The sequence below is a fragment of the Solanum stenotomum genome, chromosome 11 (genome assembly GCF_019186545.1).
Source record: "Solanum stenotomum isolate F172 chromosome 11, ASM1918654v1, whole genome shotgun sequence".
Classification (NCBI taxonomy): domain Eukaryota; kingdom Viridiplantae; phylum Streptophyta; class Magnoliopsida; order Solanales; family Solanaceae; genus Solanum; species Solanum stenotomum.
Genome location: NC_064292.1, coordinates 34,454,175 through 34,478,136, shown reverse-complemented (window position 1 = coordinate 34,478,136; position 23,962 = coordinate 34,454,175). Strand labels below are relative to the sequence as shown.

Below are 23,962 nucleotides of genomic sequence, written 5' to 3'. Positions count from 1 at the left end.
TATCATTGTGGGCCTAGAAAATTACTCCTAACTCGTGCAGAATATGTGCACATCACACGTTTTGCCAGGTAGGACTCACGTGTTTATTTATTTAAAGGTAGGATAGTTAAAGTGCCTATTTGTGCACTGCGAAAGTTGGAGGTCAAAGTCAAAATTTGAAGCCAAGTTTAGGGTCCAATATATGTATTATGCCTAATAAATACTATCACATTCCATTCAATACAATTGTTATATATTTATGAATAAGCGCATATATATATGTGTGTGTGTGTGTGTGAGTTTACAAATAAAATTACGTTTTAGGTAGATCTGTGAGAGCATACTATCAAACTTGAATATCATTAACCTGGATAGCTTATTCATAAGATTACTATACTTGGATATTTCTTCTAGGTTGGACTTTGGCCTATGCTATTTTGCTTCCTGTTTATTTATCAGTCCGGATCTTAGAAGGGATTATTTCTCAATATTTGAGTCTATCTACTACAATCATCAAGGTATGTCCAAGTTACCGTTGAACTCCACTCCTTCCTTTCTTACAATTTTACTTGTCACTTTTAGCCTATCAAGAGTATATTTTGTCAAAGTATTTAATATATGCATTGAATTATGAGGTAGTTTTGGGATTATTATTTAAGTTTCAAAAATCCCAGTCTTATAACATAATTAGGAGAGATATTTTTTAATTAGTGTTAAGTTTTAAAATTTATGTATTTACACAAACCCCCACCTCACCCCTCCACAGAACACAAAATCTCACCGTGCAATTATGTAAACAAATAACTTCTATCTAAATTTGTTTAATGGGAAAACAACCTAAAATAATATATCTCATAAAAATAGAGCATTTCAATTCAAAATGAAACCCCTAAATATTTAATTTTGTATACTATAAAGTATATGGCCAAATTAACACAAAATTTAAAACGTTAATTCTTTAAATACGTCTGAGTAGTAATTCTAGCTTAGCTTGAGAAAATAAATGGACTAAACTGAAAACAAAAGCAAACTATTGTACTTAAGTTTTAAATTTCAAATTATGGAAAAAAGCAAAGGTATATTATGTCAGTGTCAGCGAGCGTCAGTTACAGTTGCAGTGGCAGTGGCAGTTACCTACCGGCTACCTCTTCATTCTTCTTCAAAAAATCAAAAAGATGAAACAAAACGAGAACTCAATTTCTCTCTCAAATTATTGAAATCCTCCATTAACAAGTTCCTCAAATTTGTTCTTCTGTGCAACAGCACCAGTAGCCATGGCGAGAACCAAACACCCCGTGAAACGAAGTCGCACCAAACCTTCTGGTTACTTCTCTAACTCTTCTTTTTAGTATACTTTAACGTAACTGTACACATATCGTAAATTTAGAGTTTTGAATAGGTTAGTGAATTTGGAAATATAGGCAATAACATCAATTGTATATGGTTCAAGTTGAAGAAAAGAAGCGGTGCTTAATACCTTTTATGTACATTCAACGATGGCTTCTGTGTGTGTGTGAATGTTTACACTAGCGTATACACTTCATTTTAGTTTTCTGGATTTGATTTTATTTTTGTTGAGTTTTGTTGAATTTATGAATCTAAACTGCAAACATAATTGAGCTAAGAACAGAGAAAACTTTCTAGAGAGAATTGATGCTTTCAAATATTCTCAATGAGTGATACATGTATATATACAAATGTGTAACTAACTCTAATTGACTCTAACTAATTCTGACTAATCTGTAACTAACTAGTCTACTTGCATTACTAACATTGTAATGCATAATCGTAACGACTAACAACATGACTTAACTACTTGAATTAAGGCACATTAACACTTTTACTTAATTCCTTTACACCTCCCCCCCCTCAAGCTAGGTGCTATGAAGATGTTCTTCATTCCGAGGGAATATATGTAGTAACCAAAAGACCATCTTGAACCTTCTCTCGAATAAAATGACAATCAATATCAATATGTTTCGTTCTTTCATGAAAAATAGGATTGGCTTCTATTTGAATAGCTGAAGTACTATCTGAATACAATGAGACTGGAAGAGATATGCTAGTACCCAATTCTTGGAATAATCCCACAAGCCATACAATCTCTGCTACTGTCGAAGCCATAACTCTATACTCAGCCTCTGCTGAACTTCGAGATACTGTGAGCTGTTTCTTTGATTTCTATGAGATGGGAGACTGTCCATGTTGAATCATAAAACCAGTAATTGACTTCCTATCATTGACACAAAAGTCCCAGTCTACATCACAAAATACTGTTAAAATATCATTACCAACAGATGACATTAATATTCCTAAGCCTGGCTCAGACTTCAGGTATTTCACCAGCCTTAGGGCAACATTCATATGAGACACTTTTGGAGAGTGAATAAATTGGCTAAGACATTGGACAGTGAAAGAGATNATCCATGTTGAATCATAAAACCAGTAATTGACTTTCTATCATTGACACAAGAGTCCCAGTCTACATCACAAAATACTATTAAAATATCATTACCAACAGATGACATTAATATTCCTAAGCCTGGCTCAGACTTCAGGTATTTCACCAGCCTTAGGGCAACATTCATATGAGACACTTTTGGAGAGTGAATAAATTGGCTAAGACATTGGACAGTGAAAGAGATGTCTGGTCTGGTAAGATACAATAATCTCCTTACTAATCTCTGGTACTTAGTGGAATCAGGAAGCAGTAGATCATGATGGACATATGGAACATGTTCATCATATGTAGTGGTAGTGAGCTGCATGTTTAACTCCATTGGAGTTGATACAGGTTTTGCCCCTGCCAAACCCATGTCTGCAATAAGTTCCAGGGAATATTTCCTTTGGTGGATGAGGATACCAACTGCACTTCTGGAAAACTCCAAACCCAAAAAATACCTCAATTGAAACGACCCCAAAATGCCGAAAATGTGCTTCGAAAACACCTATAATTGTAATTTCCATATATCTCAAAATCCATGCATGATTTCGGAAATTCGACNAAAGGCATGTTGTAGGGCCTCCTTAGTCTCCTATATCATAGAAGTATCATTCCCTGTGAGTAGTAAATCATCAACATAGACAAGCACTATCACTAATTTGTCATATTTCCTCTTAGTGAATAAGGAATAATCTCTAGTGCTTTGATGAAACCCTGAATCAGTCAAGGTAGTAGTGAGTTTAATATTCCATTGCCTTGAAGCTTGCTTAAGTCCATAAAGTGACTTAAGTAGCCTGCATGCTTTGGTTCCTCTAGATTGAGTGTTAAAACCATCAGGCAAGGTCATATATGCTTTTTCAAATAGGTCCCCTCTGTAAGAATGCATTATACACATCCATCTGATGTATAGGCCAATTGTTAGCAACTGCAATAGAAATGACAGATCTAACAGTAGCCATCTTCACTACAGGGGAAAATGTCTCCTGGTAATCAAAACCTTCTTTCTGATTGTAGCCCTTGGCTACCAACCTAGCCTTAAACCTTTCTATTGTGCCATCAACATTATATTTAAGCTTGTAGACCCACCTGCATCCTATAGCTTTCTTCCCATGTGGTAAATCTACCAACTCCCAGGTTTTGTTGTCTTCCAAAGCCTGTATTTCACACTTCATAGTTTCTATCCATCTGGCATCCTGAGCAGCTTCTGTGTAACTAGTTGGTTCTGTCTCAATAGAGAACTTGGAAACAAAACTTTGGTATGTAGGAGAGAGATTTGTGTAATCTATATGAGAGGCAATAGAATAAAGACAGTGTGTAGATCCAGCAACAGTTACATAATTCTTGTGCCATATAGGAGGTTTAAGACCTCTAGTAGATTTCCTTGTGGAAACAACAGTGGGAGGGACTTGGGAAGAATCCACTGAAGTGTCTTCTGAAGAATCCTGAACATATATAGTACTATGAGAAGCAACACTGATAACCGGAGGCACAAGAGCTGTAGAAACCTTAGTAGAAACTGAAACTAGATCATCATATGCAAATATATTTGTAGTGGACAACTGATTCTCAGAAATGGTTCCTTGAAAAGGAAAAACAACCTCCATAAACACTACATCCTTGCTGATAAAGAACTGCTTGTTGGCTAAATCATACAATCTATAACCCTTCTGAGTAGTGCCATACCCCACAAAAACAACTTTTATAGCTCTAGGACTGAACTTATCATGTTTGGGTAGAATGGTGGCAAAACACAAACACCCAATGACTTTCATGTGAGTAAAAGAGGGAGGTCGTCCATGAAGTTTTTCAAATGGAGACATACCAGCTAGTACAGAGGAAGGTATTCTATTGATAACATAAACAACAACCTCAACACATAACCCCCAAAATTTGTCAGGAAAACTGGCTTGGAACTTGATTGCTCTAGCAGTCTCAATGATGTGTCTATGTCTTCTTTCCACAACACCATTCTGTTGTGGTGTGTATGGAGAAGAACTTTCATGCATGGATGACACCATGAAGGTTAAAAAATTCATCGCATTGATGGTTAAAAAACTCAGTGCCATTGTTAGATCTCACTCTTTTAATTTTTGTGTCAAACTGTCAACAAAAAACTGTTTAAGTATGGTAATCACATCAGATTTCAACCTTATTAAAAAATTCCATGTCCATCTTGAAAAATCATCCATAATTGTGAAAAAATACCTCATCCCATCAAAAGTTTCAGTTTTATAAGGACCCCAAACATCCATGTGTAGTAATTGAAAAATACATGTAGCTTTACTAGTGCTGTGTGGTAATGGCAGTCTGGTCTGTCTAGCAAGAGGATATACTTCACAACCTAACAAAGTGAACTTATTTCCAAGACTATGAAAGAAAGGAATTTGCCTAAGCACACTCATAGGAACATGGCATAACCTTTTGTGCCAGACATCAACATTAACTTGTGTAACTGCCATACAACTTTAAGGTGCTCTGCCTTCAGTCCCCATATGTGAACATATGGTGTATAGACCATTCTCCTCCTTACCAATCACCTTGACCTTCCCAGACAAGAAATTCTGAAAAACACAATATTGTGGGAAAAAGGGAACATAACAGTTCAAATCTTTTATCACTTGGGAAACTGACATAAGATTGAACTGAAAACTTGGCACACACAAAACTTTTCTAAGTATATCACCTCATCCAATGTGGCAGTCCCCAACATGAGACACCTTAGCAGAGTCACCAGTAGGAAGTTGGACATGTCCTACATTGTCTAATGGACCTTTATTGTGTAAAACATGAGAATCACCAATCATATGATATGAAGCTTCAGTATCCACAATCCATTTCATGGAACTACCTTGAGACAATGAAAAATTACCTGCCATGTTTGCAGTACCATGAGATTCAATGATGGATGTTTGATCCAGCATCTTGAGCATCTGTTGATGTCGTCCTGGTGTGAGCATGGGTTGCAACATAGGTTGAGGCATGGGATGTTGATATTGATGATGATGAAATAGTTGGGGAGGCATGTAAGACTAAGAGGGATAGTGTTGTTGAGTAAGAGTAGAACTACTTGCATCATATGTTGAATTTCGTGCATCATAAGTTGAATTTCAAGCCATCATAGTGTCTTTTTTACCTTTATAACGGGGAGGATAACCAATCAATTTATAGCAGTTTGCTTTAAGATGCTCAGTCTTATGGCAAAAATCACACTTCAACAGCTTAAGACAATCAATCTTTAGGTGACATTTCATATGGAAAAAATCACATGAAGCATTAGGATTATAGGCTTTATTTGGCTTCTGAGTAGAACTGGTAGTGAACATACCAGTAGGATTCAAAAGATTCATACTCTCATGCATCATCATCCTGCTTGAATTAGCAACCATTTTTTGACTCTCATCTTGGTTGATCATAGCATAAGCTTGATTAACAGTGGGAATTTGAGGCATTAACAGTATTTGACTTCTAGCTTGACAATAGGAATCATTTAGCCCTATGAGGAATTGTAACATTCTCTAAAACTGCAAGTGCTCAAAAAACTCCTTGGATTTAGAACAGGTACAAGAAGATGGAGGCATTATACAGTCATATTCATCCCAGAGGTCCTTAAGTCTGGAATAATACACAGAGACAGAGGAAACACCCTGAACAAGCGTGAATACCTCCTTATGTAACTGGAAAATTCAAGAACTATTAACCTTGTTGAATCACTCTTTCAAATCTTCCCAAATCAAGTGAGCATTTGAATAGAAAAGAACACTACTGTGTAGATCCTTACTTACATTGCATAATATCCACGATACTACAATGGCATTACATCGATCCCGCAGTCGACTCAAATCACCAGGAAATTGCTCGCGTTTTACTGTGCCATCAATAAAACCAACTTTGTTCTTACCAAGCATGGACAATTGCATGGCCTTACTCCACAAAGTATAATTTTCAGTTCCGGTGAGCATAATTCCAACATTAAGCGATCCCGGTGCATCTGACGGATACAAAAACAAAGGATGATGATGATCTATAGTTGGAATCACTGCAAAAGATCCCAATTGAGTCCCTGCCTCGTTCCCAATAATTGTCATAGAAAATTATGCTGAAAATACAAGAAAAAATAGAAAAATTTGCTCAAAACTGAGCTAAAAACTTAGAAACTGTAGAATTGACGAAGAAGATCTCTCGATTTAAGCGTAAATTGCTCTGATACCATGTTAAATTAGGTATTAGGCCTAACTCACATCCCAAAAGCTAGCTCAAAGGGAGGAGGATTGTCGAAGCCTTATAAGGAGTTCACCCATCTCATTAACCACCGATGTGAGACTTTTGTCATTCTTTAACACCCACCTGACGCCCAATGCTTAGCATCTGGTGCGTGGACAACTTTGATTTTGGGGGCCCCAATATCAAGTGAGATGGGCCCTACTTTGATACCATGTTGAATTTATGAATCTAAACTGTAAACATTGTAATTGAGTTAAGAACAGAGAGAACTTTCTAGAGAGAATTGATGCTTTCATATATTCTCAATGAGTGATACATGTATATATACAGCTGTGTAACTAACACTAATTGACTCTAACTAATTCTGACTAATCTGTAACTAACTAGTCTACTTGCATTACCAACATTGTAATGCATAATTGATATACCGTGAGTTTACGATACTTCTAATAAATTTCACTTACAAGTTGTGTGTGTCTAGGGCCTTTTTGTATTGGTTTTTATCATATTTTTGCATGAAAAATGTTCAGGCGCAGAGGTAAAGAGACAACTGAAAGAAATGCAGAAAAAGTGCATTCACGAAAGTGATCTATGGACCGTAGGTCCATTGACGGTCCGTAGGTGATGGCCGTAGATCAGCAGGCAAGGCAAATCAGGGAAATCTGACCAAGGGTGGAACCACGGTGGCCATTGACGGTCTGTAGATTGATCTACAGACCGTACTGTTGATCCGTAGATTGATACTGCGAGGGTTCCAGTACCTAATTTTTGAAGATTTTAAGTGTGGAGCTACGGAGGGGGATTGACGGATCGTAGATCGATATACGATCCGTACTACAGTTCCGTCGTTTGCTTCAGAGAAGCTGAAATATTTTCTAAGTCCTGGCTGGCGGAAGAGACTCATGGACCGTAGATCCATTGACGGTCTGTGAGTCAGTCTCGTGGAATGAAGACGCGTGCCTGAACAAACTTTCCTTAATTTGTTTCCTTTTTAACTTAGGACTTGTTTTCTATAAATAGGGTATGTAAACCTCGTTTTTGGGGGTTAGACATTATTATTATAGTTTTACTTTGTGACTGGGGAGATTAATTTGCAAACCTAGCAATTATTGATTTCCTAAGTTCGTTTTGCAGATTTTGGTTTTGCAATTTAAGTTGAATTTCTGGGTTTATTATTCTCCTTACATAAGTTCATGATTTCTTCGTCTAAAACTATGAATTGTGTTCTTGCTAATATGGGTAACTAAATCCACAACTAGGGTTGTGGGAACCATGAGCGATTAACAAAGTATGAATAGTAAATAAGCAATTGTTGACTAGTATTTTGCATGCATTGATAATTCTTTCGTTTAGAAGTCTTTTTAACGATGGCCAACGTTAGAACTCGCCTTGTTACTACTTGCCGGACCAAGGAGGTAATTAACAAGAAAAGAATTATCAACATAGATTTAGTGTGATACTATCTAATAGTCTAGTGTCGATTGGTGCGGAGTAATAATTAAGCCAAACATCGATTATGATGGCTAATATGAGGTATATGTAAGGGTTAATAAATTATACACACGTAGCTGGACCAATGTGCGGGGTGAAATTCTCTAGATGTCGGACCAAGGATTTAGAGATACATAACTTACCACTTTGCATATGATATACTAGGAAAGGATTGTTATTACTAGGATTACTGCATTATGAGCTTGTGGGGAACACGTATACCCTAGTTAATTCTCTCATCTTGATAACAACAAAGATTGACTATTGTGTATTGATCACTTATTGAATTTTTACAATTTGTTTCACAAATTCCCCCCCCCCCCCCNTTAATTACTTGTTTCTGGAAGTAATTTGACTAATTGAATATAATTATTGGTTAAAGTAAGGTCTAAACCATTTTTCTCGTGGGATCGACCCCAACCTACAAATTGGGTTCTTTACTTGATAACGATCGCTTATGCTTCTTTAGAGAGGTGTAATTTGAGCGTATCAATAATCATAACGACTAACAACATGACTTAACTACTTGAATTAAGGCACATTAACACTTTTACTTAATTCCTTTACAAGTTTGTTTTTTGAATCCTAATTTGGTGATGTTGTACCTGACTTGCAGTTGAAGCTGGACCTTCAGCGACTCCATCGGTATGACAATAACTGTGATTTTTGTGTTCTCGTGATAATTCGAAGTTCGTGAGGTTAATATTTTGCTTTTTGTTTGGGATAAATCAGACGCCTACAAGAAAAACTACAAGGACTGCACCGGCAAGTAAGTGTATATAGAAGTAATTTAATGTGCATTTCTGTATTTTCATGCTTTGGACATGTAGTTATGTTGCTCGACTTTTGTTTCAATCAATTTTTTGGTGTCAATTTGAAGCTAGTTGGGTTAACTATATGAATCCTTCTAAATACATTCGTTTGTTTCCAGCCCAATCCTATATTTCTAATGATGGGAAAATATTTGTGTTTCAGCTTCAGTGCAGAAGTCAAAATAGGAGAAGCGTTAGGGACAATGGCGCTTTGAGAAATCAGGCACTTTCAGAAGACATGGAATCTTGTTATTCCAGTTGCTCCTTTCATCAGACATGTAATTTTCATCATATGGACTTATAGAATATCAAACTCGTTTTTCTAATGCATTTCTTTTTTGGTTACATTCATCATGATTCTGTTGATGTTGTGCTTGCTTACAGGGATAAAGTTAGACTGCTAGATATAATTTGAGCTTAGCAGCCATATGACTAGATGAAATAGGAGAAAGTCTAAACCAATTATAGCTTGATTGAGTGCTTCATTACCATGTATCTGGCTGAAATGGAATAATCAACTTGAAGTCGAATCTGAATAGTTGCAGGTGTCTAATTTAATGTAGATTACGAAAAAAGTGAGAGGGCTATAGTGTTATGCCTTAGTTGAGTGGAGAATACATGAATCACTGCTGCACTAGCGGATTAAGCTAATGTTAGGGCTTTCCACTAGTTGATGAGTATTAGTGAGACTAAATTGAAAAGAAAAAAAAATGCTGAAAGGATAGTAAAAAATAAAAATATGATCCAATTAACAGTAATCGAAAGGTTAATATCAACTAGAAGGCTGAACCTCGAAGAAGAAGATAGCTATATCAGGGCAATTCCGAGATAGAAGCTAAGAAGAACAGAGTAAAAGAGAGAGGAGAAGAATTATCATATATCATTTCATGCCTTAAAATTGTATTACATCTGTATTTATAGAGTTGAATTGAAAGCTAAAGCTACAATCTACTGAAATAACTGCTTCTAACAACTCTAACAAACAATGAACAGTGATAACTGTTTTTGTCACTAATGAACAGTAGTAACTACTTTTTAATATTCCTAATCATCTACACATTGTCACAATGAAATGTCTTCCTAATAGGTAATGAGACCACTTAGTAACTGCAAATATGATGGCTAATAGCTCTCTATCATACACACACATAGCCTGATGTCTAGGTGCCAATGACTTACTGATATAGGCAATTGGATGCCCTTGCTGCATCAAGACAACACCAATTCCTGAACCACTTGCATCAGTCTCAATTATGAATGGTTTATCATGGTCTGGTAATGTTAAGATAGGTGCAGTCACTAGTGCATTTTTGAGAACATGAAAAGCTGTAGTAGCATCCTCATTCCACACAAACTTATCCTTCTTTAATAATTCAGTGAGAGGTTTAGCAATGGATCCAAAATTCAGAATGAACCTCTTATAATATCCTGTTAAACCAAGAAACCCTCTCAGTTTTTTTATATTTGTAGGGACAAACCAAGCCTGTACTGCAGAAATCTTCTTAGGATCAGTGGCAACCCCTTTAGCACTGATGAAATGACCTAGGTACTCTACCTCAGGTACCCCAAAAGCACACTTAGAACCTTTGGCAAACAACTGATGTTGCTTCATCAATTCAAACACACCTTGTAAATGGTTCACATGGGCTGACATATCCTTGTTGTACACCAATATATCATCAAAAAATACCAGTACTGATCTCCTGAGGAGTGGTTTAAGTACAACATTCATAAGACTCTGAAATGAAGAAGGTGCATTTGTAAGACCAAATGGCATAACCAGAAATTCATAATGTCCTTTATGAGTTTTAAAAGCTGTTTTATAGATATCTGTTTCCTTCATCCTTAATTGGTGGTAACCAGCTCTAAGATCAATCTTGGAGAACACTTCAGCTCCTCCTAGTTCATCTAACAAATCCTCAATGATAGAAATATGAAACTTATCCTTTACTGTCAGTTTGTTGAGATCTCTATAGTCTACACAAAGCCTCCAACTCCCATCTTTCTTCCCAACAAGGACTACAGGTGAGGCATAGGGACTAGAACTAGGTTGTATCACACCTTTATCTAACATTTCATGTACTAGCTTCTCAATAATATCTTTCTTCATTCCAGGATATCTATAAGGCCTTTTGTTAATAGGAGTAGCTGAGTCAATGAGTCGTATTTTGTGATCAAAGATGCCTCTATGAGGGGTCAATGAACTGGGCATATCAAAGAGGCACTTGTATTGTTCCATTAAAACAGTTAATGTAGGATGAATATCAGTACCTTGAGTTACTTGTATACTGTTGCATTGCATATCAGAGGTTGCATCTGACACCAAGGTTAGCATAAAGACCTGAACTAAATCAGCACTTTTTTTATTCAAGGATTGGGCCTTGGTGGTCTTGATCTGGCTACTGGCTCCCCTTAAAACATGTTTCCTCCCCAGATGCACAAACTCAATAGTTCTATTTCTAAAATCAAACAAAATCCTACCCAAAGTGTTTAACCACTGCACAGCCAACACTATGTCAACATTCCCTAATGGCAGTAGTAGGAAATCAGAAGAAAAAGTTGTACCCTGCAGTAACCACTTCAGATTTTTACACACTGCAGTAGTTTGAACCTTCCTACCATTAGCCACACTAACTGATTGCTCATGTATAGGAAAAGCTTTACAACCTAACTTCCTTGCCATTGACTCATCAATGAAATTATGAGTACTACCTGTATCAATAAGCACATGTAAGGGTTGGTTTTCATGGTATCCAGTTACTCTAATTGTTGATACCCTGTACTTCCAGTAAATGCTTGTAAGGAAATTGACATGCACTCATCCACTTCTAACACTTCTTCCTCCATGATTACCTCCCCATCCTCCAGAACTTCAACCAAATATAACTGTTTCTTGGATTTACAAACATGCCCAGGCATATACTTCTCGTTACACATGAAGCACAGTCTTTTAGCCCTTTTCTCATCCATCTCAGTAGCAGTCAATAATCTTCTACCAGTATTACCATTATTGAACCTGTTAGCATTAGGTTCATAAGGTTTCTTGACAACTCTGATAGAGAAAGTAGGTTTTTGTACACCCTGAAACCTAGATGGAGTAGGGAGAAGACCATTCTGATTCCTGTATTTCTAATTCCCCAAGACTTAGCCTGAGCATCAAAAACCTCTTCCTGCAACTTAGCTAACTTGTAGGCTTGCATTAAGGTTTTGGGTGCTTGCATTCTAACAGCCTTGTTGAGCTCAGTTTTTAATCCTCCCAGAAAACAACTGATAGCATTTCCATTTGACAAATTAACCCCATTCAATAACCTATCAAACTCAGCCTGATATGTTCTAACATTCTCAGTTTGTTGTAGATTTTTAAGTGCTTCCATGGAATCTTCAAATTCTTCCCCGAATCTTTCATTAACAACCAACACATACTCAGACCAAGAAGGGTTTATAACTGAGTTCCTAGACTTCAAGTATGATCTATGCCAAACAATAGCTTCACCATCCAAATGGATAGAAGCTACTCTCACCTTCTGATCATATGGAACTTCATCCATGGCAAAAAACTGATCCACCTTATATAACCATGCCCTCAAATCCGACCCCAAAAATCTAGGAAAATCAAGTTTAGAACATCGGGTAAGAAATTTACCATTAGAATTTTGGAAATTCCCAGCTGCATTGCAAAACCCCTGTTCTCTGTCTCCACCCACTGATGATTCAACTCTATTCTGATCCATTTCCTTGTCCTTCTGTTTCGCATTTCCTAGGGCTTGCTTGATCTCCATTAATTCCTTATCTGTCTGTACATTTCTATCATTGATATTCACTATACCTTCCATCAACTTCTGCAATTGTTCCTGTATCTGAGACAATTTGCCCTCCATTTCCTCTGAAGATTTATCTTGATTTTTTTCCCAAGCAACCATGATTTCTTAGCCGAGGACCAACTGCTCTGATACCAATTGATCCAATTAACAGTAATCGAAAGGATAATATCAACTAGGAGGCTGAACCTCGAAGAAAAAGATAGCTATATCAGGGCAATTCTGAGATAAAAGCTAAGAAGAATAGAGTAAAAGAGAGAGGAGAAGAATTATTATATATCATTTCATGCCTTAACAGTTGTATTACATTTGTATTTATAGAGTTGAATTGAAAGCTAAAGCTACAATCTACTGAAATAACTGCTTCTAACAACTCTAACAAACAATGAACAGTGATAACTATTTTTGTCACTAATGAACAGTAGTAACTACTTTATAATATTCCTAATCATCTACTCATTGTATCAAAATACTATGGAATGCAGAGAATAGCCCCCTTTTCTTGAATAAAAGCCCTTTAAAAGAGGCATCTTTGGCAAGCATCAATTGATGTATTACTCCATAACTCAGTTTCTCATTTTCCTTTGGACTACGTCAAGATGAACATTCACCTATTTTCTAACTGATTTACTTTCTCAATGGAGAGCACACTGATGTTAACAAATAGAAGAAGAAAAATTCATTCTCTTCTTGAGTTTATCTTTATACTCTAGTATTTTCTTTGTTTGGGCTTGGCTGAGTTCAATTTGCAGGTTAGTTTGACCAGTTTTTGGGATTATGCACTATTGTTCAAAGAAAGGTTTCCGTTTCGTTTTGATTTCACTATGGGATTGGAGTGGGAAGACCATTTATGATCTGCCGAACTTACAAAAGTGGAAACTAGTTAACTCTTTTCAATTAGAGAGGATCTTCTTCTGTAGGAGGTTTGGTAATTTCATATTTTAAGAAGGTGTTCTACGCAGATCTGCTAGTCAAAAATAGTTTCTATCCTCCTGCTGTATATTTCAGGAAGTCCCTGGGACTCAGTTTGTGGTTCTGGCAGAAAGTGTGGACTAAGAGTGTACTTCAAAATCTGCATTCTGACTATTCTTTTAAATGTAAATGTGTTGTAGAACTGCTATATAGATACCCTTGATGATAATATGGTTTAGTTTAGACCAAATAGATTATGGATTTATCCTTGCCTTTATTAAGTTTCACCAAACCTAATTGTTTTATGCCTCTTTTCTGACTGGGGCAGGTTAGAGAAGTCAGTCACTTTTTTTTGCACCTGAGGTAACTCGTTGGCAAGCTGAGGCGTTAATTGCTATTCAAGAGGTACGTCAATTTCTCACCATAAAAAGTGGATCTGTTAGCTGCTATTTGGATCATGTGCATTAATTTAAGTTATTTATAGGAATCATGTGTTCCTAGAGAGGACGGGGAAAGCGATTCATATGAATATATTTGCTCTCATATATCATATAGTAGTTTTATATATCAATAACCTATTTAGCTGGAAATAGTCTCTGCTCCATAGACATATTAAAATCATTTTAATGTATCTTAGAGTAATTCTACTATCAATTTCAAAACGTGCTTAATAATCTCCTATAAAAGGTTTCTCCAAGTTATAGAAATTTACAGCATGAACTCCATAATAATATAAAGCACGTTCCAATTCTGTGGTCAGGGTAGTTACTGTGTATGAAAAGAGCCAACATATTATTAAAGTGATATTCCTCTTTTCAGTACCACTTCTAGCATACATTAGTTAAGAAAGGCTATTTGCTCGGACTCTTCAAAACTGATGCCACATCCATGTCAAATTCTTCAAAAATGCACTAGTTTTGGAGAATCCGACACGCACACGTCGACATTTTTGAAGAGTCCGACCAACATAGAAGAAAGACAATTGATATTATCTCCTAACAGGCAATCCAAGATGGGTGGTAGCTAAGGGAGTTTGAGTTTCTGGAAGGTTTATCACATTTAGAGATGTCTATCACAAACTCTTGCTCCATGAAGGTTTTCTACTTTGATTATGGTTATGCATTTTCCTTCTATGAGTCCTGCTCAACTGAATTGCTTTGATATCTTCAAATTGCAAAAATACTATTTAGGTTTTATTAATCAGGCAAGTTCAAAGTAAAAACTACTTATCTTTGATCTTTGCTTAGATAAGCTTATGTCCTGAAGCTGAATGGACAGTCCAGTGTCCACAAATAAAGTTGCTACTCGGCTTACCCCTAAATCAGGGCGTCGACTCCTTTTGGATATTGTTCCAATCGAGAGGACATATATTATTACTAAGTATCACTAATTCCTATTGGTTTTTGTTTTGTTGTCACAAATACGATGCTTATACTTGCATCAGCATACGCCTGATCTTGTAGCAACAAGTTATTCACCTTTTCCTCTGAAGCTAAGCCAATTCTGATACATAGTCTCTAGCATGGCATACCTTATTTTTTAACTTCCCCTGCAAAGAACAAGGCATTGAAAAGAAAAGGGATTTCTTAGTGGGTATACCCTGTGGCCTCCTCTAATATGCCCATTATTCTTTGTGCTATATATAAACCAAAAGCTCTGTGTGTTCTAAACCTTTTTGAGTACATGTATATATAATTGTATTTGCTATGTGCATGAAAAGATGTAGTTTTTTCTAGTTTGTCAGTGACAAGTTGATGTCCAGTAAACATGTGGCGTAAAAGGAATTGGCTTGTTGTGAATTGTGATCATTGATCAGAAACAGATAGAATCCCGTTAAGTTGGCAGGGCTCTGTGGATAACTAGTGAGAAAAGAAGACAGAGCTAAGCATCAGCTTTAGCATGTCTCTCTGCAAGCATGCATTTCTGCTTCCCTATGAGATTTTGTTTGTATCTGGAAGAGCATCAATGATCTTGTGAAATAATATACCTTGTGTCCTCTACAGGAACCTAGGAAATGTTTCTGAAATCCTTTGTTCTGTTAGTAGCTGTGCTCGAATAACAGACATATAGTCATAGGGGAACAGTCAGCAGTAGAAACTTGAAATGTCTACTTAGTGTCAAAAAATTTATATTTAGTGTTGATATATGAACTATTATTCATCTTCTTTCTGCGCCATCTGGTGTAGTTTGGAGTGAAAGAACTTTATTCCATTCTTCATACAGATTCCTCAAGAGTCAAGACAGTGTTGCAATCATGTCAAACTCTGCTTATTCTGTCAGGCAATTTGTCTTTACCTGCATATATAGTATATTAATAGTCCTATGATCCTTGTACATCATGCTTTTCTTAGGATGTTTTCATCATTAATTATCTTTAAAATAGCAAAATGTAGATGTATGTATAAAGTAAGAAAGTTTGAGTGCATAGTCTAGTTCAGTCAACATTATTATTTTCTGCCTAATTTTGTAAAATAAGAAAGTTTGAGTGCATAGTCTAGTTCAGTCAACATTATTATTTTCAGCCTAATTTTGTAAAATATGTCATATTGAACTCTATTCTTAATCAATATCAGCAAGAGTGATATAGTTATTTTGCAGGCAGCTGAAGATTTTTTAGTTTGTTTGTTTGAAGATGCAATGCTATGTGCTATTCATGCAAAGCGTGTTACACTTAGTAAGTTTCCTCTTCAATTCTTCCTTTTTTTGGTTTTCTTATATGATATTGTTCCTTCTCCTCACTTGACCTTTCTCGACATCCCTCTACTCATTCCCTTGTTGCTCTGGGGAATGGGCTGGCAACCTTGTTCATCAAATTACTTGTCTTTCACAAATTACGTTATTCTATTGTACATTTCATATACCTATTAGCTTTCTCAATTGTGTTATGCTCGTCCCCCCTTAGGGAAGAGGAGGAAAATGCTCTACAAATGCTTTTAGTCGCAAAGTTACAGCATACAAATGATGCCATAGACTCACATATTTTCGGGGTCCTAAATCAAATTTCTCGTCTTTCACAAATTGTGTTATTCTGTTGTAGATTTCATGTACCTATTAGCTTTCTCAATTGTGTTATGCTCGTCCTCCCCCAGAGAAAAAGGAGGAAAATACTCTACAAATGTTTTGAGTCTCAAAGTTACGGCACACAAATGATGCCATAGATGCACATATTTTCAGGGTCCTAATTTTATTTACTCCATCTATACATTTGCTAAAGATGCAAAAGTGAAATGAGGCAATCTTTTCTATTGCCTCTTCCAAGTTAACCTCTTTCATATGAATTCTTCAATCACATCAAGGAGGAGTGGAGTACCTAGGGGCTAGGTACAGCCTGTTTCAATATGGGAGATTTTAGGTGTTTAGTGCAGAGCGAAAAGTTAGCCCAATGATCTTTTAAGATAATACTGGGAAACGGAGGAGAGCAGTTGCCTTAGGGTCTCAACTACTTTTATGGATAATGAGCACCTGCTGGGCATCTCTAGGTCTTTAGAACAGCCTACTTGTTTGCTTGGCATGCTTTGTTTTATGATGCGTAAAATTTATATTATTTCATTAATCTTGATGCACAGTGAAAAAAGATTTTGACCTGGCTCGACGACTTGGAGGAGAAGGACAACCTTGGTGAAGCATTACCATCCTATCCCAAGTAGATAATCGTATAGCTTCAAGTTCAAATAATCAGCCTCTAATGGGCCAAGTAGATAATCAATGATTTGTAGATTGTTCTTATTTGACCATTACCTCTTTTTGTAATTGAATGGGCTAATTATCTTCAAGTTCTCAATACTGTAGTAGCAATTCTTACGGCCATAGTTTGACTTAATTGGTCGATGTGATTTTGGACGAGCTACGCTACGTATATGTCATGCAGAAAGTAGGCTGTATTTTATGGTTTAGGCTGCACATACATATCCTTTAGTAGGTTTTTGAGGAAAGCAGTTTCTCTTTTTGCCTCCTTATGCTTTCTTTTCCATTTTGTTTTGGGGATTCAAGCTACTGATCATTTTCTTGTCTATGTACTTCTACTTTTAGATTTATATCTTATGCCTTTTTGGTTTGTTTACTTGTATGTTTATGTGTGCAGTATATATGTAACCATATTATCTTAGCTTTAGATGACAATATTATTACTCCAGTATGTATCCAGAATATTAGTTAATGGTGCAAAAATATCAACTGTATCCAACTATGCATTACAATATATTGCGACGATAATTAAGTGCAAAATAAGCTTTCTCTTGGTATATATACTTCCTCCAATCTATTTTATTTTATATGTTAGTTTTTTTCATGTTCTTTAAGAAAATATAATAAATAGAGTAATTTGACTAAATTATTCATTTTTATTTTTTGATCTTAATTTGTACTACTTTTTTTTCATTATAGTAATATCTCTTCTTGAGTCAAAATAAATAATTAACTATATCTTAATTTCAAATACTCTTAGCGTTTTCCCTTCTCATCCCTTCTGTTTTTCTTACATATTAGACTTAATTAAGCAAAGAGGTCAACAAATTGTATAGTATCAAAAATAGAAAGTCTGGTAGCTGGAGTATGCAGTTCTTTTTTGCACATCTTCAAACAATTGGATATCTCTAGAGTTCATTTGGAAAGAGAACTTTCTTTTTCTTAGCTATTTACACAGTAATGTTGCAATCGGCAATTCAGTGTTAACTGTCTTTCTATGCTTCTAATTCTCTCTATTGAATTTTCAAACTATGAAGATATATAATGATGATGATGGTTTTATAATCTTTACTGTTGGAGAGAAGTATGCTATTTTATTAATATGTATATGAATTTATACAAGAGAGCAAACAATAAATAAGGAAAGAATCAACTAATACATGATTGTGAACTTCTCATAATCATAATAGAAACTAAATCACTATTGAGATACTAAGATATTGAAGATCAATCAAGAGATATCACTAATATACCCCCGCAAGATGGTAGATCAGTCTCACATACCGATCTTGGACCTTAGTGCTTCGAATGGAGCTTTTGGAAGCGGCTTGGTGAGAAGAAGATCATCTAGCTGATCTCGGGAAGAACCATGAGAAACACGCAGCAAGCCTTGTTGGACGAGATGTCAAACAAAATAATCGTGTTATCACTAGATAACTAGTGGTTCCTTGATAAAAATAGACAACCCCTGAAGTAGATTACAGATCCAACAGATTTCAGCTGACACTGAAGCTAGAACACGATTTTCAGCTTCTATGGATGAGCGAGCAACAACTCTTTGCATCTAAGTGTTGGGGAAAATGCAGATTAAAACAAAAATATATATGGTCAAAATAATGAAAATAAAATGGAAAAATAATGACACCAAGAATTTTACGTGAAAATTCTTCTAAATAAGGGTAAAACCACGGGCCAAGAGGAGCAACTGATATCACTATAGTAAAGAATTTTACATTGTGTAGTCACGAATACAATACTCAAAGTGCCTACTACACACTCAAAAGGAATAACACTCTTTGGATTTCCATCTTACTAAAATATCGCTCACACTCTATTTTTCTGCAGAGACTATTTTTCTTATAAAGTCAATGGAATACCTCACTTTGCTCTCAAAATAATTTTTTTTCTCTAACTTGGTGTGTTTTACAAATGAGCTAATGAACTCCTTTTATAGAAGAAATTTGCATTTGCAAATTTCAACACCATCCACAATATGTCAAAGTGGTGCCACCAAAAGTTTTTAATTGTTGTGTTTCTCAACATTTGTCGCCACTGCAAATTTGCCAACCTTGCCAACCATTGGCAATTGGATGCAACAATTGTTGAAGTCAATAATGGGGCATGCCTTGTTGGACGAGATGTCAAACAAAATAATCGTGTTATCACTAGATAACTAGTGGTTCATTGATAAAAATAGACAACCCTGAAGTAGATTACAGATCCAATAAATTTCAGCTGACGCTAAAGCAATAACACGATTTTCAGCTTCTATGGATGAGCAAGCAACAACTCTTTGCTTCTTAGAATTCCATGAGATTGGAATGGAGCCAAAAAACATAATATATGTTGTAGTAGAGGAGAGATCTTCATGGTTACCTGCCCAGTCTGAGTCAGAGAAGGCGTGCAGATTTAGTGACTTACCTTTGCGAAAAAACAGACCATTAGCAAATGTGCCAACAAGATAGCACAGAGCTCCATTACAAAAAGAAGCCTAAATAGCGGGGATTTATTTAACATACTAAACCCATAGTTTGTTGTAACTGAGGTTTCAACAACTCCAGAGTTAGGTCTGCCATAATTAAGTTGTAGGGGGTTTTTCGCTAACCCCTGTAACAAGCAACAGGGGTTGTTTTGCAGCAGTTTGAACCTACAAATTGATTCTTAGAACAGTGCTCTAAAGCTAATTAAGCCAATAATAGTTCAAACAGCCATAAATTTACAAGTAATGATACTGATGCAGTAATAAAAAAAGTTAACAGTATAAAAAGTAATATCCAACAAGTTACAGTATTAAAAGTAATATTCTAATATTTTTCCAATCCATTTGTGTTATACATATTTCTAACAAATTTCCAAAAACATTAAGAATTGGGCATCCAGTAAGATACTTCATCACTATGAGAAGTTCATTCATCAGAAGAATTGGTCAAGAACTCTGGCTCCAATTCTGTCCAGGTCACCATTTTAGCATTCATATTCCTCCACTGATAACCATCCTTTTCAATATGCAAATATGTTCACATTGCTTTATCTCATTAGTATTGGCGCGCTTAAGGCNCATCAGAAGAATTGGTCAAGTACTCTGGCTCCAATTCTGTCCAGGTCACCATTTCAGCATTCATATTCCTCCACTGATAACCATCCTTTTCAATATGCAAATATGTTCACATTGCTTTATCTCATTAGTATTGGCGCGCTGAAGGCATAATTAAGTAATTAATAGCAAATATGTACTCACAACATAGATATTCTACGGTGATCTCAGATGTACGATAATCGACACTAGACTGATGAACCCATTTAACAGAAACTAAAGCAGATGCACAACTAGAGTCCACCCTACCTTCACAATATTGTCAGAATACTTCATCACCATTGATACTGCAATACCACTGCGGAGACAAGTCTTGGTCAGTAAACAATTAAAAGGCCACTGATCCATGATGCAATCAATCCAATTTAAAACAGATGAATGGTAGAATGTTAAACCAAAAAGCCACAGGCAAAAGAAAAAAAAAAGGAATAATGCAGCATAAATGAAACTTACACCTAAAGTTGCTCTATCTAAATAACCCAGTTTCAGTGTATAGACAAATCATGTTGAATGGCTGAGTAGGTTTGCAAATGAACACAATAAGGGGTGAGTGTACAGTACTGTATAACAATTTTTTTAAAAAAAAAGCACATTGAGCAAATACGAGAAACAAACAATTTAGGAAAATATGCAACATGGCAGCTGAACATTCAGAGCTCATGAAGAGAAACATAAATGTGTGTCATACTCGGTAGTAGAGTTATACGCCTTCTTCTCTTCCTCCTTAGCTACAGCTGCCATTTCTCTTTGCTTCTTCAGTTCCCTGTTTAATACCATGTGTTATAGTAACATTAATTACAATGGTAAATATCTTTAGAATGACCTGTAACTTAAACAGTTTGTGTCACAAACCTTAGCAACAAAGCTAGGAAATGAGGAAGACATGTGATACAATATATCCAAGAAAGAAATGTGGCTTCTTATATAGAGTTGAAAGAGACTTTTTGATTTTGAGCAGCAATTAATTGCTGGAAACAGAGTGAAACTGTAGGTGCGGAGCACGTTAGTTTTGATGGTACTTATGTACTAATACAAGCCCTAGTTCTTGAAAATTCTGGACACTTTTCAGCTGCTAAGGTGTGAGCTACAACTTCAAAATATGATGTATTGGTTGAGTACTAATAGTGCATCTAATGAGTTTGTGATCTCAATTTCTTGAGGAGAAGTTGTGCAACAAACTGGACAGCAACTTGTCACGAATGAGGTCCAAAATAATGCATCTAATGTGTTTTTTGAAAGGATACTTAAAGTAGATATATAATCAGAACTACATATATCAAGAAACGAGCTGCTTCCTACGATCGTGATTAAAACACTTAAATTACTTGTCCAGAATTTAAATCTTAACCGGACTGACATAGGTAATCAAATAACATACAAGAGCATATGGGTCCGATTCCACCTAGTGCCGAGAGTCTTTAACATTCGAGCAAAGGATCTATCAAAAACCACTCTAGTAGAACAAATGTATATCTATATAATCTAGAGTAGATAACACGATGGTACTACAATTGCACATAACAATATCCAGATCCTTCAAATTCAGTCAACATTCTGAAAATGTGTTTAATATTAGTGACTGGTTGTAACTAGAAGATCCTAGGAATGATGTAAGTAAAAATTTTTGGAGGGGGACTACACTTTGATGTAGTATACCTGTGGATATATAGAAGTAATGTTACCTTTCTCAAAAAAAAATTCAGTCAACATTCAGAACTTTATTGGATACTAGGACTGGAAAATTCAGTCTAGAAATGATAATAGAAACTGACTCATTGAGTTGCAATTTGCACAAAATAATATTTTTTCACACATTGCATCATATGCTGAAACATCCAAGAGCTTAGGAGTTAGATTCAGTGCTAACAAATCCAGCTAATTCCTCATAAAGTACAACTTACCGCATCAATATACTCAACGAAAACACACTAATTCCAGAATCAAAATTCAAAAATAAATCAAACAAACAACTAACTTTAGCTCTATCTGAATCAAACAGACTATTCATAACTCCTAATACTGCACATGAGGGAGAAGATATTCTCACCTGTGACGATTTTGAGAATATTCGTCGATGGAAGAGCAAATTTGCGAGCTTAGAGAGAATCCAATCAATCTTCTCCTCTTCTTTAATGGAAAATCAACACCTAACGAGAGCTCCTCTTCTCTTCTGCGAACATAAATCACTAGACTTCTCTTCTTCTCTTCATCTAATGGATGTTGTGGAGTGACCGAGAGCGAGAAAATTCTGAGAGCATTTTCCCGGCGAACCTAAAATTTTGGGAGGAAAAATAAAGAGAGAAAGTTCCAAACCCTGGCACACATTTTCATTATAATGGCTTTTTTTAGTAAATACTAATAAACTAACGGAGCATAACCGCCGCAATATTGAATTAAATTGCACAGGTTGAATAAACCCCCAGAATTTGACATAATTTCTGAAGGTTAGTCTGACCTCCCCAATTAAGCCTCCACAAAGTATGCATTTTTTTGTAGTGCTCGTTTAACCATAGTCTGGTGTGTAGTTGTTGGAGCACTTGTAAACTGAGACAATTTGCAAACAACAAAGGCAACATCCGGTCTGGTAAGATGAAGATATTGTAAACTTCTAACTATACAACGATATTCTTTAGGATCTTCAAGTAAAGAGCCATCACTACTCATAGAACAAGCTCTGTGTGCCATTGGTGTGTGCATGGGATTAGTTTCAACCATGTTGGCTCAGTCTAAGATCTCATAGATATACTTCTGCTGACTTCAGAAGATTCCATATGGTGAGCGAATAACTTGAACTGAGCCAACATGGTTGAAGCTATTAACTTGAATAACTTTAATAGAAAAATGATTAGCAAGATACCTAATAAAATCTTCCACCGAACATTGATGATTACCCGTGATAATTAGCTCATCAACATATACAATGAGGTAGAGCATAACTCTAGATTTAGCATATATAAACAAGAGGTAATCTGGCTGAGAGTGGCAAAATCCATATGGAATAAGATAGGATTTGAGTTCCTCGTACCTATGCTCACTGATCCTGTTAGAGCTGAAGTGATAGTGCCATATTCAGATGGAACTCCACGATGAGCATGAAGGAAGAGCTCATCCACTGAAACTTGGATGCCAGCAAAGACTAAAGTGCTGCAGATTTTGTTTGATCTTTTGTAGATATGAAGTAATAGAGAGGTTACCCTTTTTCAAGTTTCTTAGAGACTCTTTAAGACTCATGATACGAGCACGTGATGGCTTCGCATAGGTTTCCATTTTGATTTTTCCAAAGATAAAAGAAAGATTTGACATCAATGACAAATGGAACAATATCAGAATATAAAGAGGCAACAATGACACTCCGAATGAGATGGTCTTGTCGTTGATGAAAAGGTTTGGTCGTTGAACTTGGTGGTTGTTCATTAAAATGGAGAAAATCATATGCACTGAGGATGGTTTCCCACTGGTTTTTCCATGACTGGTAGTTTCTATTGTTGAGCTTTAGAGGTGCTTGAGA

General features: G+C 36.0%; 1 long non-coding RNA gene and 1 pseudogene across 2 annotated transcripts; one reads left to right on the top strand and one right to left on the bottom strand.

The window, feature by feature from the left end:
- Positions 1-1,253: 1,253 nt before the first annotated feature.
- On the top strand, positions 1,254-17,660 carry LOC125843585 (histone H3-like centromeric protein CENH3; annotated as a pseudogene).
- A 3,043-nt stretch (positions 17,661-20,703) lies between these two features.
- LOC125843588 (uncharacterized) lies at positions 20,704-23,891 on the bottom strand. 2 transcript variants are annotated; one of them, XR_007444049.1, is made up of 4 exons: positions 22,910-23,891; positions 22,502-22,725; positions 21,143-21,217; positions 20,704-20,752 (listed from the first exon to the last, which is right to left on the bottom strand). It is a non-coding gene; the product is annotated as an uncharacterized LOC125843588 (long non-coding RNA). The 2 variants fall into 2 exon arrangements; XR_007444048.1 differs by having other exon boundaries at positions 22,502-23,891.
- Between the last annotated feature and the right edge of the window lie 71 nt (positions 23,892-23,962).